Source organism: Lagenorhynchus albirostris, chromosome X (genome assembly GCF_949774975.1).
Source record: "Lagenorhynchus albirostris chromosome X, mLagAlb1.1, whole genome shotgun sequence".
Lineage (NCBI taxonomy): Eukaryota > Metazoa > Chordata > Mammalia > Artiodactyla > Delphinidae > Lagenorhynchus > Lagenorhynchus albirostris.
The window spans coordinates 106,510,600-106,525,800 of NC_083116.1; the positions used below are offsets into that span (position 1 = coordinate 106,510,600).

Below are 15,201 nucleotides of genomic sequence, written 5' to 3' on the forward strand. Positions count from 1 at the left end.
CGTTATATTAGTTTCAGGTGTACAACATAGTGATTTGACACTTAAATACATTACGAGATGATCACCAGGATAAGTCTAGTTACCGTCTGTCACCATTTAAAGTTATTACAATATTATTGACTATATTCCCTATTCTGTATATTACATCTCCATGTCTTATCTATCTTATAACTGTACACTTCTCCCTCTTAATTCATTCATCTATTTCACCACTATTTTACATCATATACAAAAATAAGCTGAAAATGGATTAAAGATTGAATGTAAGGCCTGAAACCATAAAACTCCTAGAAGAAAGCAGAGGCAGTATGCTCTTTGATTTTGGTCTTAGCAATATTTTTTTTGGATATGTCTCTTCAGGCAAGGGAAACAAAAGCAAAAATAAACAAATGGGATTATATCAAACTAAAAAACTTTTGCACACTAAGGAAAACATCAACAAGATGATGATATTTTCTCCCATTTCTCTGAATGGGAGAAAATATCTGCAAATCATATATCTATAAGGGGTTAGTATGCAGAATATATAAAGAACACATTCAACTTAATATTTAAAAATCCATTTTAAAGATGTTAAAAAAATGGGCAGAACACCTGAACAGACATTTTTCCTAAGAAGACATACAAATGACTAACAAGCACATAAAAAATGCTCAACATCACTAATCATCAAGAAAATGCAAATCAAAACCACAATGAGGTACCACTTCACCCCTGCCAGAAAGGCTAATATCAAAAAACCCTCTCCTTTGATTGAAAACGTCTTCTATTCATATGACCTAAGTATCCATGAAATGTTTAAGTCCACACAGCACATGTACATATGGTCATCATCAACTAACTCCTAACAATATTAATACACTTAAGTGTGCATTTATATAACAGAGTTGTTGAACCTGAGTGTAGAACTTCATAATTAGACTTGACAGATCACTCATTTACTAGATGTAACTCCTTATTTTAATCTATTAGAATATTTTTGTATCTTGATACCATGTTCCAATGTATGAGGTATCTTGTCCTATTTTAAAAGTATTTATTATTTAGTATTTTATCTGTGTATGGTTTCATTCCTTGGAATCTTGTATTTTCTCTATGAATTCTCTGGATTTGAATATATATATTCATTTTCACTCATTCAACAAGTGGATATTTTCTGATATTACCTTATTTTCAGATAATACACTGATAAAATTAGAAGGAAGAAGTGATTATATAGTTGATTTGGCAAGGTTAGATAGTACATGTTATTGAAATGATTAATTAAAAGAAGACAATAGAAAAATAAGCTTTATATTTCAATTCACTTATTACAAAGGAAAAACTTAAAATTTGGGATCAATTTCTCCTAAAAATAACAATAATAAAAATAATACTTAAAACTTCCATGTTTACTAGAGACTCTAGGCTGATAACCGTAAAAAATATTGATGGGTAACAGGTCACCAAAACTCCTTATTGCATTTTGTCCCCTAAAATGAAAATAATTATCTCAAAACTGATTCAGTGCTAGCAACACAGTATGTGATACAATAAATACTTGATGAAATGAACTTTTATACTCCTCATTAATCAAAGACTTCACAGAATGAATAAAAAGTCATGGTTCACAGAGCATTGCAGAAATCATTAAACAGAACAATGATTTTATTTAAATAATTATAAGATCCAAACTTTTATACTAGGAGGAAAAGAGATTAATTAAACAGAATCTCAGAAAATCATGGAGTATCATTAAGCATATAATATACCAACACTTCTGGCTAAAAATAATAAAAAACAAAATCTTATCATTTATGTATTTATTTCATAAGCATAATTTCATTTTTGCTTCAAAGTAGCCCTGAAATGTAGGCAGGAAAAAAATTATCTTCAATTTACAAGTGAGAAACCTTGGACCTGATGAAGTGAACAAAGGACATCTAAATTTTTTCCAAACAATTTTACCAAAGATATACCAAAAGCTTAAATTACTGAATCCATCTATATCTATCTATATACACATAACATGGGAAGGGTATGGCAAGACCCCAAGTTGTAAAGATGGAGATTCTCCAAATCAATATATAAATTGGATTCAATAATAATTTCAATAGGAATTTTCACAGAATTTGATAAACTGGTCTTAAAATTCATATTTAATTGATAGCTAATTGATAGCATGTAAAATAATGAAATTAGAACGTTTTCTCACACCACATACAAAAATAAACTCAAAATGGATTAAAGACCTAAATGTTAGACTGGAAACCATAAACTCCTAGAAGAAAACACAGGTAGAACACTCTTTGATATAAATTGCTGCAATATTTTTTTTCGGATCTGTCTCCTAAGGCAAAGGAAACAAAGACAAAAATAAACAAATGGAACCTAATTATACTTAAAAGCTTTCTCACAGCAATGGAAACCATCAACAAAATGAAAATACAACCTATTAAATGGGAAAAAAATATTTGTAAATGATATGACCAATAAGGGGTTAATATCCAAAATATATAAAGAGCTCATACAACTCAATATCAAAAAAAACCAAACAACTTTATTAAAAAATGGGCAGAAGACCCGAACAAACATTTTTCCACAGAAGACACATAGATGGCCAACAGGCATGTGAAAAGATGCTCAACATCATTAATCATCAGAGAAATGCAAATCAAAACCATAATGAGATGCCACCTCATACCTGTTAGAATGGCTAGCACCAAAAAGACCACAAATAACAAGTGATGGTCAAGGATGTAGAGAAAAGGGAACCCTTGTGCACTGTTGGTGTAAATGTAAACTGGTGTAGCCACTATGGAAAGCAGTATGGACAGTCCACAGAAAACTAAAAATAGAGCTACCATATGATCCAGCAATACCACTCCTGGGTACATATCTGAAAAAAACAAAAACACTAACTTGAAAAGATACATGAACCCCAATGTTCATAGCAGCATTATATGCAATTGCCAAGATATGGAAGCAACCTTATATATATCACATATATACATACATACAATGGAATACAGCTTAGTCATAATAAAGAATGAAATTTTTCCATTTGCAACAACATGGATGGACCTGAAAGGTATTATGCATAGTGAAATAAGTCAGACAGAGAAAGATAAATACTGTATGCTACTACTTGTATGTAGAATCTAAAAAATAAATCAAATAAATGAATATAACAAAACAGAAATAGACTCACAGATATAGAGAACAAACTAGTGGCTACCAATGGGGAGAGGGGGGCAAGATAGGGGTAGGGGATTAAGAGTTATAAACTATCAGGTGTAAAATTTAAAAACTACAAGGATATACTGTACAGCACAGGAAATATAGCCAATATTTTAAAACGGAATATAATCTATAAATATTTTGAATTTCTATGTTGTATACCTGAAACTAATATAATATTGGAAATCAACTATACTTCAGTAAAATGAAAGGACAATAAATCATATTTGATAGTAAAGTTAAAGAAATTAAGAAGACTAGCAAAGAGTAACTCTTTCAATATCTATCAGATATCAAGATTTACTTAAACTTTTAACATGAAACTGTATGAATTAAGGTAGTGAGGTATGCACACAGAAACGGACAAATAGACAAAAAAATAGATAACCCAAGATCAGATCCACACTTATATGGAAACCTATTAAGCAATAAAGGTGTCACAAAAAAATAAGAAAAGAAAAACTATTCAGTAAAAGATTCTGAGACATTTAACTATCTACATGAAAAATGCAAAAGTGTATTCCTAAGTTCACACTAGACACTAAAATAAATCTCACATTAAAAAGCCTCAGAGTGAAGGAAAAAATATTATGTTTTAAAATGAACATATGTGAGTATATTTTTAATCCTGAGGAATGAAAGCATTTCTTAAAGAAAAAAAAAGCAGCATAAACTAAAAAGATAGATGAATTTGATTACATTAATATTAATGATAGAAAAAGCAACCAGAATCTAACTAAGATAAAAGCAAAGAGTAGAATATGACATTAGCAACTCATATATCCCACAAAGGACAGTCCAGGATATTAAAGCACAGGTGCTTATTTTTATTACTCTACTATTTTATCATTCCTTACTATTGGATCTTCTAAGATTGATGCTTCTAATATTGATTTACAGACTCATAGTAAATTTATTGAAATTGCACTATTACTTTAATACTTGAAGGGTAGAATATTTTGCTCACTGAGTTGCAATAAGGTTAAATTGAAATTATAGTTATGAGTTGGATCAAAGCAGATATTATTTTTAGACAATACAACATATAATAAAACAGATTTTAATATTTTTGAAGAAAATTTCTGATGTCCAATCTCTCTTATAGTACACAGAGGAAAAGTAAACCTAATTTAGTTCAATCTGGTTGAAATTTCTATAGTTCTAAGGCAGGTTTTTTGTTTGGATCTTTTAACATGTTAGTAGATTTTCCAATAAACAATATCAATATCATGTGCTTCAAGCACTAATAAATAATACATTTTATTAAAATGTAAGAGGAAACTTTTAAGATATCAACAAGTAAAATTAAAACGATAAAACTCAATATCATAAAAACTAGTATAGTGAGTTTTTTAAAAAATCTGATATTTAGAATTATTCCTGCAGATAATATTTTATGACAAAAATATTTATGACTTTCAAGATTTAGGCTTCTAGATTCAACACTTCTAATATCCCAAAGGAAACTACAGTACACATTGTTTCATGTTTTTGGAGTGAAAAATCCTTTTTACATAAGCAAATATATGAATTCTGTATTTCTGCTGAACTTAAAATCAAGCTAAAATAAATAAAAACTTAGTATTAAAAAGCATCTTCCATGTGCAAGGCCCTGTGCTAAACGTCATCTGTCAATACATATTTTTCACTAGATCTTGTTTAGATCAATACCCCATTTTGGGATCTAGCTTTCAAAAAGTGGAGGGAAAATACTAATTAAAATGTTTAATGCAGTGCATGTACATAAAATCCAGTAGAAAGTTTGCAAATTATGACCACTTATAATTGATACACTGTATTTTCAACACATTCTAATCATCCGGAAACAATGTCGTATCTTACTGACCTCTTCTGTATTCACACAAGGTAAAAAGATGTTAAGGTTTATTTTCTCTCTTTGTTCTATTTATGTTGGAAATTAATTTATTACACATGGTCATTTTTAATTCATGTGGTAGCCTAGGTACTGAATCATGTAAGTATTTACTTTATCAATGCTGTATTAAGCCATGACCCTTCCTATTTATTTATGTCCTCTGTATGTATAGTTTAGGGTTCCTTTCTCTTTTGTTGTAACAAACCAGCAGAACAGCATAAGCAATTCAAAATTTGGGGAACTTTTGACTTCTTTCCTTTTAAGGACTATTTTTTTCTAGGATAATTTCTCCTACTACTGAATGAAAACTCAGAAATTCCCATGATTCCATGCTCTTAGGAAAAGTTTGGTCATACAGTCACTTTAAGTTATAAGTACTACCTTAGTGTACGGTCTAAGATCATCATAGTAATCAACCTTAGAATCTTCAATCAAAGCTAAAGAGCTCTCCCATCCTCCTGGCCACGTCTTATATAAGGTGACTTATGTGACCAGCTTACCTGTCTTTCTTGTCATATCCACACCCAGGTACAAAGGGGCAGGGAGGAGTAAAGAGACATAAGGACAGAACTGTTCTTATTTGGTTGGTGACTGGCAAATGTGTAAAGCTGAATCTTTCATTTAAGGTTACTGATGTGGATTTGGCATTGCTCTCCAGCTTGAACTAAGCTCAGATGGTGAGAGCCTCCCCTTTGGTTGGTCACCGTCTCCTCAGATCAAGCATCTCTGAGGACTCATCTCTTCCTGGGCAGGGTTTAAAATTTCTCCAGGGGGCTTCCCTGGTGGCGCAGTGGTTGAGAATCTGCCTGCTAACGCAGGGGACGCGGGTTGGAGCCCTGGTCTGGGAGGATCCCACATGCCGTGGAGCAACTAGGCTCATGAGCCACAACTACTGAGCCTGCATGTCTGGAGCCTGTGCTCCGCAACAAGAGAGGCCGCGATAGTGAGGGGCCCCCGCACCGCGATGAAGAGTGGCCCCCGCTTGCCACAGCTAGAGAAAGCCCTCGCACAGAAATGAAGACCCAACACAGCAAAAATAAATAAATAAATTACTAAACTCCTACCCCCAACATCTTCTTAAAAAAAAAAAAAAACAACTTCTCCAGGTAGGCTTTCTCTTTCATGTGGACCAAATTTGCTCCATGGGAAACATTCATGCCTGTTACCCCTTCTCCTCCCCCCAACTCCCTGCAGGAGTATCACTTTCCGGTCCTTTATCCTCTCTCCTTCCTTCTCTCTCCCCCTCTCTCTCCCTCTCCTCTTCTCTCTCCCTCTCAGCACCCCCTCCCACGCCCCCGCATACATGCTTCACCTTTCACAGGTGTGAATGAGACATAAGTATACTGCATCTCTGTACTCCAGGAAATACCCGTTAACTTCTCTTAGCAGTCCCCCTAAAACTTCCACCCTTCAGAATTTCAGGGAAGAAGGTAGACCACTCACCCCATCAGAGGGAGAGGAGACACCTTAGCAGCTCTCTAAAGAAATCTTTCCAGTTCCTCTCTGCCTATCCATTCTACATTCTTTTATATTCTCAAAGTGGGTGAAAGGTTAAACAGCCATGGAATCTCTTCTGATTTATCCACTTTGAAGATTCCTCCAGGATATTCTGTCTCACACTCAGCTGGGTATCAGATAATTATCATATATTGACACTTCAGGCAAAACTTCAATTTTCACATCCTATTAAATAATACTAGTAAGAACGACAAACAGCAACAACAACAACTAAAATTTCTTGATATGGTTGCTTTGCTCTCATCATGATTCTTCTGTCCTTATTCATATTAGCCTATTTAATCCTCTCAACAATCCTATGAACTAAACATGAATGTTACCAGCATTTTCAAGATGGATGAATTGAATCTCAGCAAGGTGCTAAGTAATCACTTAACATGATGAAATTTGAAACCAGGTGGTCTGGCTCCAGATCCCGTCTTTTTAACCACTTTGATAATCTGCCTCTACATGCCTCAATAAATGGTTATTTTCTTTTAAATATAAGATATAAAAATGACCCTATGTTTGCTTAACTCTAACAATGGATTAAATATGTTGGTATAAAAATTTTATAACATGAAATTTCACTTCTCCTTTCTTGGATGTTCTTTATAATCAATATTCCTAAAGGTTTTTTTTTTAAACATCTTTATTAGAGTAAAATTGCTTTACAATGTTGTGTTAGTTGCTGCTGTATAACAAAGTGAATCAGCACATATATACAATGGAATATTGCTCAGCCATAAAAAGAAATGAAATTCAGTTATCTGTAATGAGGTGCATAGACCTAGAGTCTGTCATACAGAGTGAAGTAAAAAGGAGAAATACAATTTATCCTTAATTTTTGATTTTTATTTTTAATTAATTTAAGGTCTTAACTATATTTTACCTATAGTAATTTCCTTTTTCTAGTTCCTTGTGTTTCTTTTCTGTTTTTTTTTTTAACTTAACATTTTTATTGGAGCAAAATTGCTTTACATTGTTGTGTTAGTTTTTGCTGTATAACAAAGTGAATCAGCTATGCGTATACATATATCCCCATATTCCCTCCTTATTGAGCCTCCCTCCCACGCTCCCTATCCCACCCCTCTAGGTGGTCACAAAGCACCGACCTGATCTCCCTGTGCTATGTGGCTGCCTCCCACTAGCTATTTTATATTTGGTAGTGTATATATGTCCAGGCCACTCTCTACTTCATCCCAGCTTACCCTTCCCCCTCCCCGTGTCCTCAAGTCCATCCTCTACATCTGCAACTTTATTCCTGTTCTGTCAATAGGTTCTTCATAACCATTTCCTTTTTTTTTTTTAGATTCCATATATATGGGTTAGCATACGGTATTTGTTTTTCTCTTTCTGACTTACTTCACTCTGTAGGACAGACTCTAGGTCCCTCCACCTCACTACAAATAACTCAATTTCATTTCTTTTTATGGCTGAGTCATATCTTTAAACATTCATCTGTTGATGGACACTTAGGTTGCTTCCATGTCCTGGCTACTGTAAATAGAGCTGCAATGGAAACTGTGGTACATGACTCTTCTTGAATTATGGTTTTCTTTGGGTATACGCCCAGTAGTGGGATGGCCAGGTCATATGGTAGTTCTATTTTTAGTTTTTTAAGGAACCTCCATACTGTTCTCCATAGTGGCTGTATCAATTTACATTCCCACCAACAGTGCAAGAAGGTTCCCTTTTATACACACCCTCTCCAGCATTTATTGTTTCTAGATTTTTTGATAATGGCCGTTCTGACTGATGTTGAGCATCCTTTCATGTGTTTGTTGGCAATCTGTGTACCTTCTTTGGAGAAATGCCTATTTAGGTCTTCTGCCCATTTTTGGATTGGGTTGTTTGTTTTTTTGATATTGAGCTGCATGAGCTGCTTGTATATTTTGGAGATTAATCCTTTGTCAGTTGCTTCATTTGCAAATATTTTCTCCCATACTGAGGGTTGTCTTTTCGTCTTGTTTATGGTTTCCTTTGCTGTGCAAAAGCTTTTAAGTTTCATTAGGTCCCATTTGTTTGTTTTTATTTCCATTTCTCTAGGAGGTGGGTCAAAAAGGATCTGGCTGTGATTTATGTCATAGAGTGTTCTGCCTATAGTTTCCTCTAAGAGTTCGATGGTGTCTGGCCTTATATTGAGGTCTTTAATTCATTTTGAATTTATTTTTCTGTATGGTGTTACGAAGTGTTCTAATTTCATTCTTTTACATGTACATGTCCAGTTTTCCCAGCACCACTTATTGAAAAGGTTGTCTTTTCTCCATTGTATATTCTTGCCTCCTTTATCAAAGATAAGGTGACCATATGTGTGGGGGTTGACCTCTGGGCTTTCTATCCTGTTCCATTGATCTATATTTCCGTTTTTGTGCCAGTACCATACTGTTTTGATTACTGTAGCTTGGTAGTATAGTCTGAAGTCAGGGAGCCTGATTCCTCCAGCTCTGTTTTTCTTTCTAAAGATTGCTTTGGCTATTCGGGGTCTTTTGTGTTTCCATACAAATTGTGAAATTTTTTGTTATAGTTCTGTGAAAAAGGCCATTGGTAGTTTGATAGGGATTGCACTGAATCTGTAGATTGCTTTGGCTAGTAGAGTCATTTTCACAATGCTGATTCTTCCAGTCCAAGAACATGGTATATCTTTCCATCAGTTTGTATCATCTTTAATTTCTTTCATCAGTGTCTTATAGCTTTCTGCATACAGATCTTTCACCTCCTTAGGTAGGTTTATTCCTAGGGATTTTATTCTTTTTGTTGCAATGGTAAATGGGAGTGTTTCCTTAATTTTGCTTTCAGATTTTTCATCATTAGTGTACAGGAATGCAAGAGATTTCTGTGCATTAATTCTGTATCCTGCTACTTTACCAAATTCATTGATTAGCTCTAGTAGTTTTCTGGTAGCATCTTTAGGATTCTCTATGTATAGTATCATGTCATCTGCAAACAGTGACAGTGTTATTTCTTCTTTTCCTACTTGGATTCCTTTTATTTTTTTTCCTTCTCTGATGCTGTCGCTAAAACTTCCAAAACTATGTTGAACAATAGTGGTGAGAGTGGGCAACCTTGTCTTGTTCCTGATCTTAGTGGAAATGCTTTCAGCTTTTCACCACTGAGAATGATGTTGGCTGTGGGTTTCTCATATATGGCCTTGATTATGTTGAGGTAAGTCCCCTCTATGGCTGCTTTCTGGAGGGCTTTTATCATAAATGCTGTTGAATTTTGTCAAAAGATTTTTCTGCATCTATTGAGATGATCATATGGTTTTTCTCCTTCAATTTATTAATATGGTTTATCACACTGATTAATTTGCATACACTGGATTCTTTGCATTTCTGGGATAAACTCCACTTGATCATGGTGTATGATTCTTTTAATGTGCTGTTGCTAGTATTTTGTTGAGGATTTTTGCATCTATGTTCATCAGTGATATTGGCTTGTAGATTTCTTTTTTGTGACATCTTTGTCTGGTTTTGATAACAGGGTGATGGTGGCCTTGTAGAATGAGTTTGGGAGTTTTCCTCTCTCTGCTATATTTTGGAAGAGTTTAAGGATGGGTGTTAGCTCTTCTCTAAATGTCTGATAGAATTCGCCTGTGAAGCCATCTGGTCCTGGGCTTTTGTTTGTTGGAAGACATTTAACTACAGTTTCAATTTCGGTGCTTGTGATTGGTCTGTTCATATTTTCTATTTCTTCCTGGTTCAGTGTCAGAAGGTTGTGCATTTCTAAGAATTTGTCCATTTCTTCCAGGTTGTCCATTTTATTGACATACAGTTGCTTGTAGTAATCTCTCATGATCCTTTGTATTTCTACAGTGTCAGTTGTTACTTCTCCTTTTTCATTTCTAATTCTATTGATTTGAGTCTTCTCCCTTTTTTTCTTGATGAGTCTGGCTAATGGTTTATCAGTTTTGTTTATCTTCTCAAAGAACCAGCTTTTAGTTTTATTGATCTTTGCTATTGTTTCCTTCATTTCCTTTTCATTTTTTGTGATCTGATCTTTATGATTTCTTTCCTTCTGCTAACTTTGGGTTCTTTTTGTTCTTCTTTCTCTAATTGCTTTAGGTGTACGGTTAGGTTGTTTATTTGAGATGTTTCTTGTTTCTTGAGGTAGGATTGAATTGCTATAAAATTCCCTGTTATAACTGCTTTTGCTGCATCACATAGGTTTTGGGTTGTCATGTTTTCCTTGTCGTTTGTTTCTAGGTATTTTTTGATTTCCTCTTTGATATCTTCAGTGATCTCTTGATTATTTAGTAGTGTATTGTTTAGCCTCCATGTGTTTGTACTTTTTACAGTTTTTTTCCTGTAATTGTAACGCTATATTTAACGCTATATTTTACAAGAAAGAAATATTTGAAAATGAAATAACTATTTAGATTCGAGCATGCTGGAAGATATTTATAATCCAAACATGTTACATGTACATGAGTTATGTAATAGTAATTATCATTAAGGTAACTATTTCAATGCTGACAGAAGTCAAGACTGAGAATAAGAAAGGAAACCAAACTGTAAACTAATTCAGAAATCATTAAATCAAAATCAAATTTTGGCATGCAATTGGAAACTCTGGTTGCCTTTAGGGTGAAGAACTGTGTAGCTGTAGTTGGGACATAAATTTTCACTGGATATCTTTCCAGAACTTTTGAATTATGTTCTAGCAAAAGAATTATGTATTTAAAATATGAATTAAATTTTAAAAAATAAAATAAAACCAGAAATTCTATACTTAATAATAAATATGACTATTTTTATAGGTTCTATATGTACAGATAGTATTTGTTCTAACTTTATATTCAAACCTTTAAACTGTTGGCCTATTTCGGAAAGTTGTGTCAGTTATCAAGTTAGGGATGTTCATTGTACTATATAGGATTGCTGTCTGCATGGAGAAAGTAATAAAAATTGAAGAAAGAAGTTTACAGTTAGACTACTAAAGGTAGGACCTTCCCACTCCTAACTTCCTCCCTCCCACCCTCCTGATCCATCCAACACGCTTTTATGTCATGCCTATTATATGCTAGGCACTGTGCTAGCCACTAGTGATGCACTATGAGCAAAACAGGATTTATAACTTTGCCATCCTGGAGCTTAGGGTCTACTGGGGAAGACAGACATTTAACAAACAATTCCAGAGTTCCATGAGATTACTGTTACAATGAAAGGGTACAAGGTGCTAAGAGTAAATATCCGGCATACTCTGGGAAAATCATAGAAGGATTCCTAGATGATATGATATTTAAGCTTGGAAATGAATAATGAGTAAAAATTGGCCAAATGAAAGCATGGGGAAATAACATTCCAAAGAGAAGGACCATGTGTAAAGGCTCTAATTGGGAAGAGCCTGAGGCATGGTGGGGTGTCCTTGGAGCTAGTGAGGAAGGGGTAAAATGGCCAAAGAAGAGATCGGGGAGAGCTAGGTTATACCAGCTCTTATGTTCTGTGTGAAGAATTTGGAATTTTATTCCAAGTGCAATGGAAAGCCATGGAAGGGATTTAAGAAAGATGATGCGATGGTCCATATTACACTTTATAAAGGTCACTCTGGTTGCTTTGGGACAAATTAATTAGAAGTGGGCAAGAGTTGATGTGGAGGAACAATTAAAAAGCAACTGCAGTACTCCTAATGAGATGCTGACACTGGCTAACGTGCTCATGTCGGCTGTGAAGGAGAGAAGTGAGGAGGTTTGTGATATATTTAGGAAATGTTGTCAACAGAACTTGGTGATTCATTAGATGTAAGGGGTCAGATGTGCATACTGTTCCATTAGCTCCACAACTCATAATTGCAGAGAGGAATTTTTAAATCCCTTTATTTTGAAATTTCTGAAGTATATACAGAACATTTCTGAATTTATTCCAGATATTTACAGATGCTAATTTCATTTTATTAGACCAATTTTAGTTTTACACCCAATATTCACAGACAATACACACACACACACACACACACACATTTTGCCCACAGATAGCAATAATAAGTTAAAAACATAAGCGACAGGTCTTGTGTTAGCTTAGGGCCATTTTAAAAATTAAAACATTATTATGCAGATGTGCAAACATTGCTCTTAATTCTTTCTTTTAATCATGTTCATAGTTTCACGTAAGCCACTACACAAACTAAACAGAATTTAAACTTTCAGACTAACTTTATTTTTCATAGAGAAACAATCACACATGCAGAGTGACAGCAGAGAGGCCTATTCAGAACTGCTTACTCTTCACTTCTCAAAGACGGCTGAGACTTTACCATGGTGACCTGCTAGGTTTTTGACGAAGGAGAGATCATTTATCTCCATAAAGGCCTCTCTTCTGGCAGTGCAGTGATGAATGGAAAGAGGCGGGTAGCTAAATATTTAGATTTCATATCACTACATGATAGAGACCTATAACAAAATCCAAGACAGGAGAAGTTTTGAAATATGACTTCATCCGTATCTCTTTATAAGTCTTTGGAAATCATCAGTAGTTAGGTTTCTATGGTTGAGGCATCCATAATATAAAATAACTTAATTTTATTTTTTATGTTTTTGAGGTCATTTGTTCTCTAATCATTGAGATATAAGAAAAAGTATAGCTAGATACAAGCTAGTAAGTAGTAAACATCTTTGAAGATACTGTGACTCCCTTCTCCCTACCAATTTAGAAAAGACTATTTGCTATTTTTCTGCCTGCAAAAGATACAGGATCAGAGTGCTGGAAACGAAAACATGATGTAGAAATGTTCCCCAATAGTTTTTCTGTTGCTCCTTTCTCAAATCAAGCCCATGCCCACCCACTGGGGCAAGTGTCGATTTTGGAAATAGCAACAAGGTTGACGTCTGAAATCTTGTGTCCAGGCTCTTTTCCCTACTAAATGTGTGATCTTGGAAAATCATAACATGTTTTGTTATGCACTTTCACTGGTAAAATTGGGTTTATACCACCTGTCTGACCTATTTACTGAGCTGTTACGGACGATGTGTGTGCACTTTTAAAACCATATATCCTGACGGTATCGCTTTAAATGGCAGATATCGCCTTAGGCAGTTTGTTGTATGTGAATTATGGATTTGGGATTAGGAGACCTGAGATCTATCAAAATTCTGCCACTACTTAGCTGTGTGACATTTGTTACAGCACTTCAATACACTTCTTGTGTAAAGTTGAGGAATTGCACTAGATTTTTCTAAGGCAGTGGTTTCTCAACCTGAGTGATGGGAGCTTTTTTACCCTACAGGGGATATTTGGCAGTGTCTGGAGGCAACTGGGTGAATGCTACTGGGATCTAGTGGGTAGGGGCCAAGAATGCTGTTAAATATCCTACAGTTCACGCCCTTCTTCCCGCAACAAAGAATTATTTATCCCAAAACAACGAGAGTGCCAAGGTTGAGAAACCTATTTTAAGGTCTGAACTTGCTTGAAATTTTTATCCATAAGGCATTCCATAAATTACCCACTTGACTAATAGGTATTTAAACTTACCAAATGAGATTTAAAAAATTTATTTTTATTATGAAAATAAACATTGCCATCTATAGTGAAGTATTCCACTAAAATGTAAAGAGTGGTTATTTTTTAGCACTAAGAGAATCGAGAGTTTAAGCATCTTTACCACCATAGTCAACCACAATCCCAAATGCGATGGTTCTCTGGGTACCCCATATCCCCCAGTTACATAATTGGAGGCCAAGAACAATTATACTTCACAGAAGGAAGTGTCTCTGTCAGTTGTTAGCACAGCGATGAATACCATGAGTCTTAGCATCAGACTGCTTGGGTTCAAGTCTCATATTCATCAGTAACTGTGTGAAACTCGGAAGCCTCTCTGTGCCTCAAGCTCCTCAATATTCATAATGTGATTGATAAAATAGTTTGTGTTTTAAATGAGATCATTCAGGAGAAGCTCTTAACACGGTATCTGACACAGAAGAAATATTCAGTCAATGCTAGCTACTTTACAGTTAGATCTGATGGTGAATTTTCATTATGTTCCAGGGCATTTCTTTATTGTAGTCACTCAGATTTATTGCTACTCATAAGTATTTTTTTTTACCTTCTTTAAGTATAATTTATACCTTCTTGGAGTATAATTGCTTTACAATGGTGTGTTAGTTTCTGCTTTATAACAAAGTGAATCAGTTATACATATACATATGTTCCCATATCTCTTCCCTCTTGTGTCTCCCTCCCTCCCACCCTCCCTATCCCATCCCTCTGGGTGGTCACAAATCACTGATGATCTCCCTGTGCTATGCAGTTGTTTCCCACTAGCTATCTATTTTACGTTTGGTAGTGTATATATGTCCATGCCACTGTGTCACTTTGTCCCAGCTTACCCTTCCCCCTCTCCATATCCTCAAGTCCATTCTATAGTAGGTCTGTGTCTTTATTCCTGTCTTACACCTAGGTTCTTCATGACCTTTTTTTTTTTATTATTTCAGATTCCATGTATATGTGTTAGCATACGGTATTTGTTTTTCTCTTTCTGACTTACTTCACTCTGTATGACAGACTCTAGGTCCATCCACCTCATTACAAATAACTCAATTTCATTTCTTTTTATGGCTAAGTAATATTCCATTGTATATATGTGCCACATCTTTATCCATTCATCTGTTGATGGAC

General features: G+C 34.7%; 1 protein-coding gene across 1 annotated transcript in view; it reads right to left on the reverse strand.

Annotated features, from left to right (window-relative positions):
• The window catches only part of IL1RAPL1 (interleukin 1 receptor accessory protein like 1), a 651,888-nt gene that overhangs the window by 256,708 nt on the left and 379,979 nt on the right, over positions 1-15,201 (reverse strand). The window lies entirely within an intron of this gene.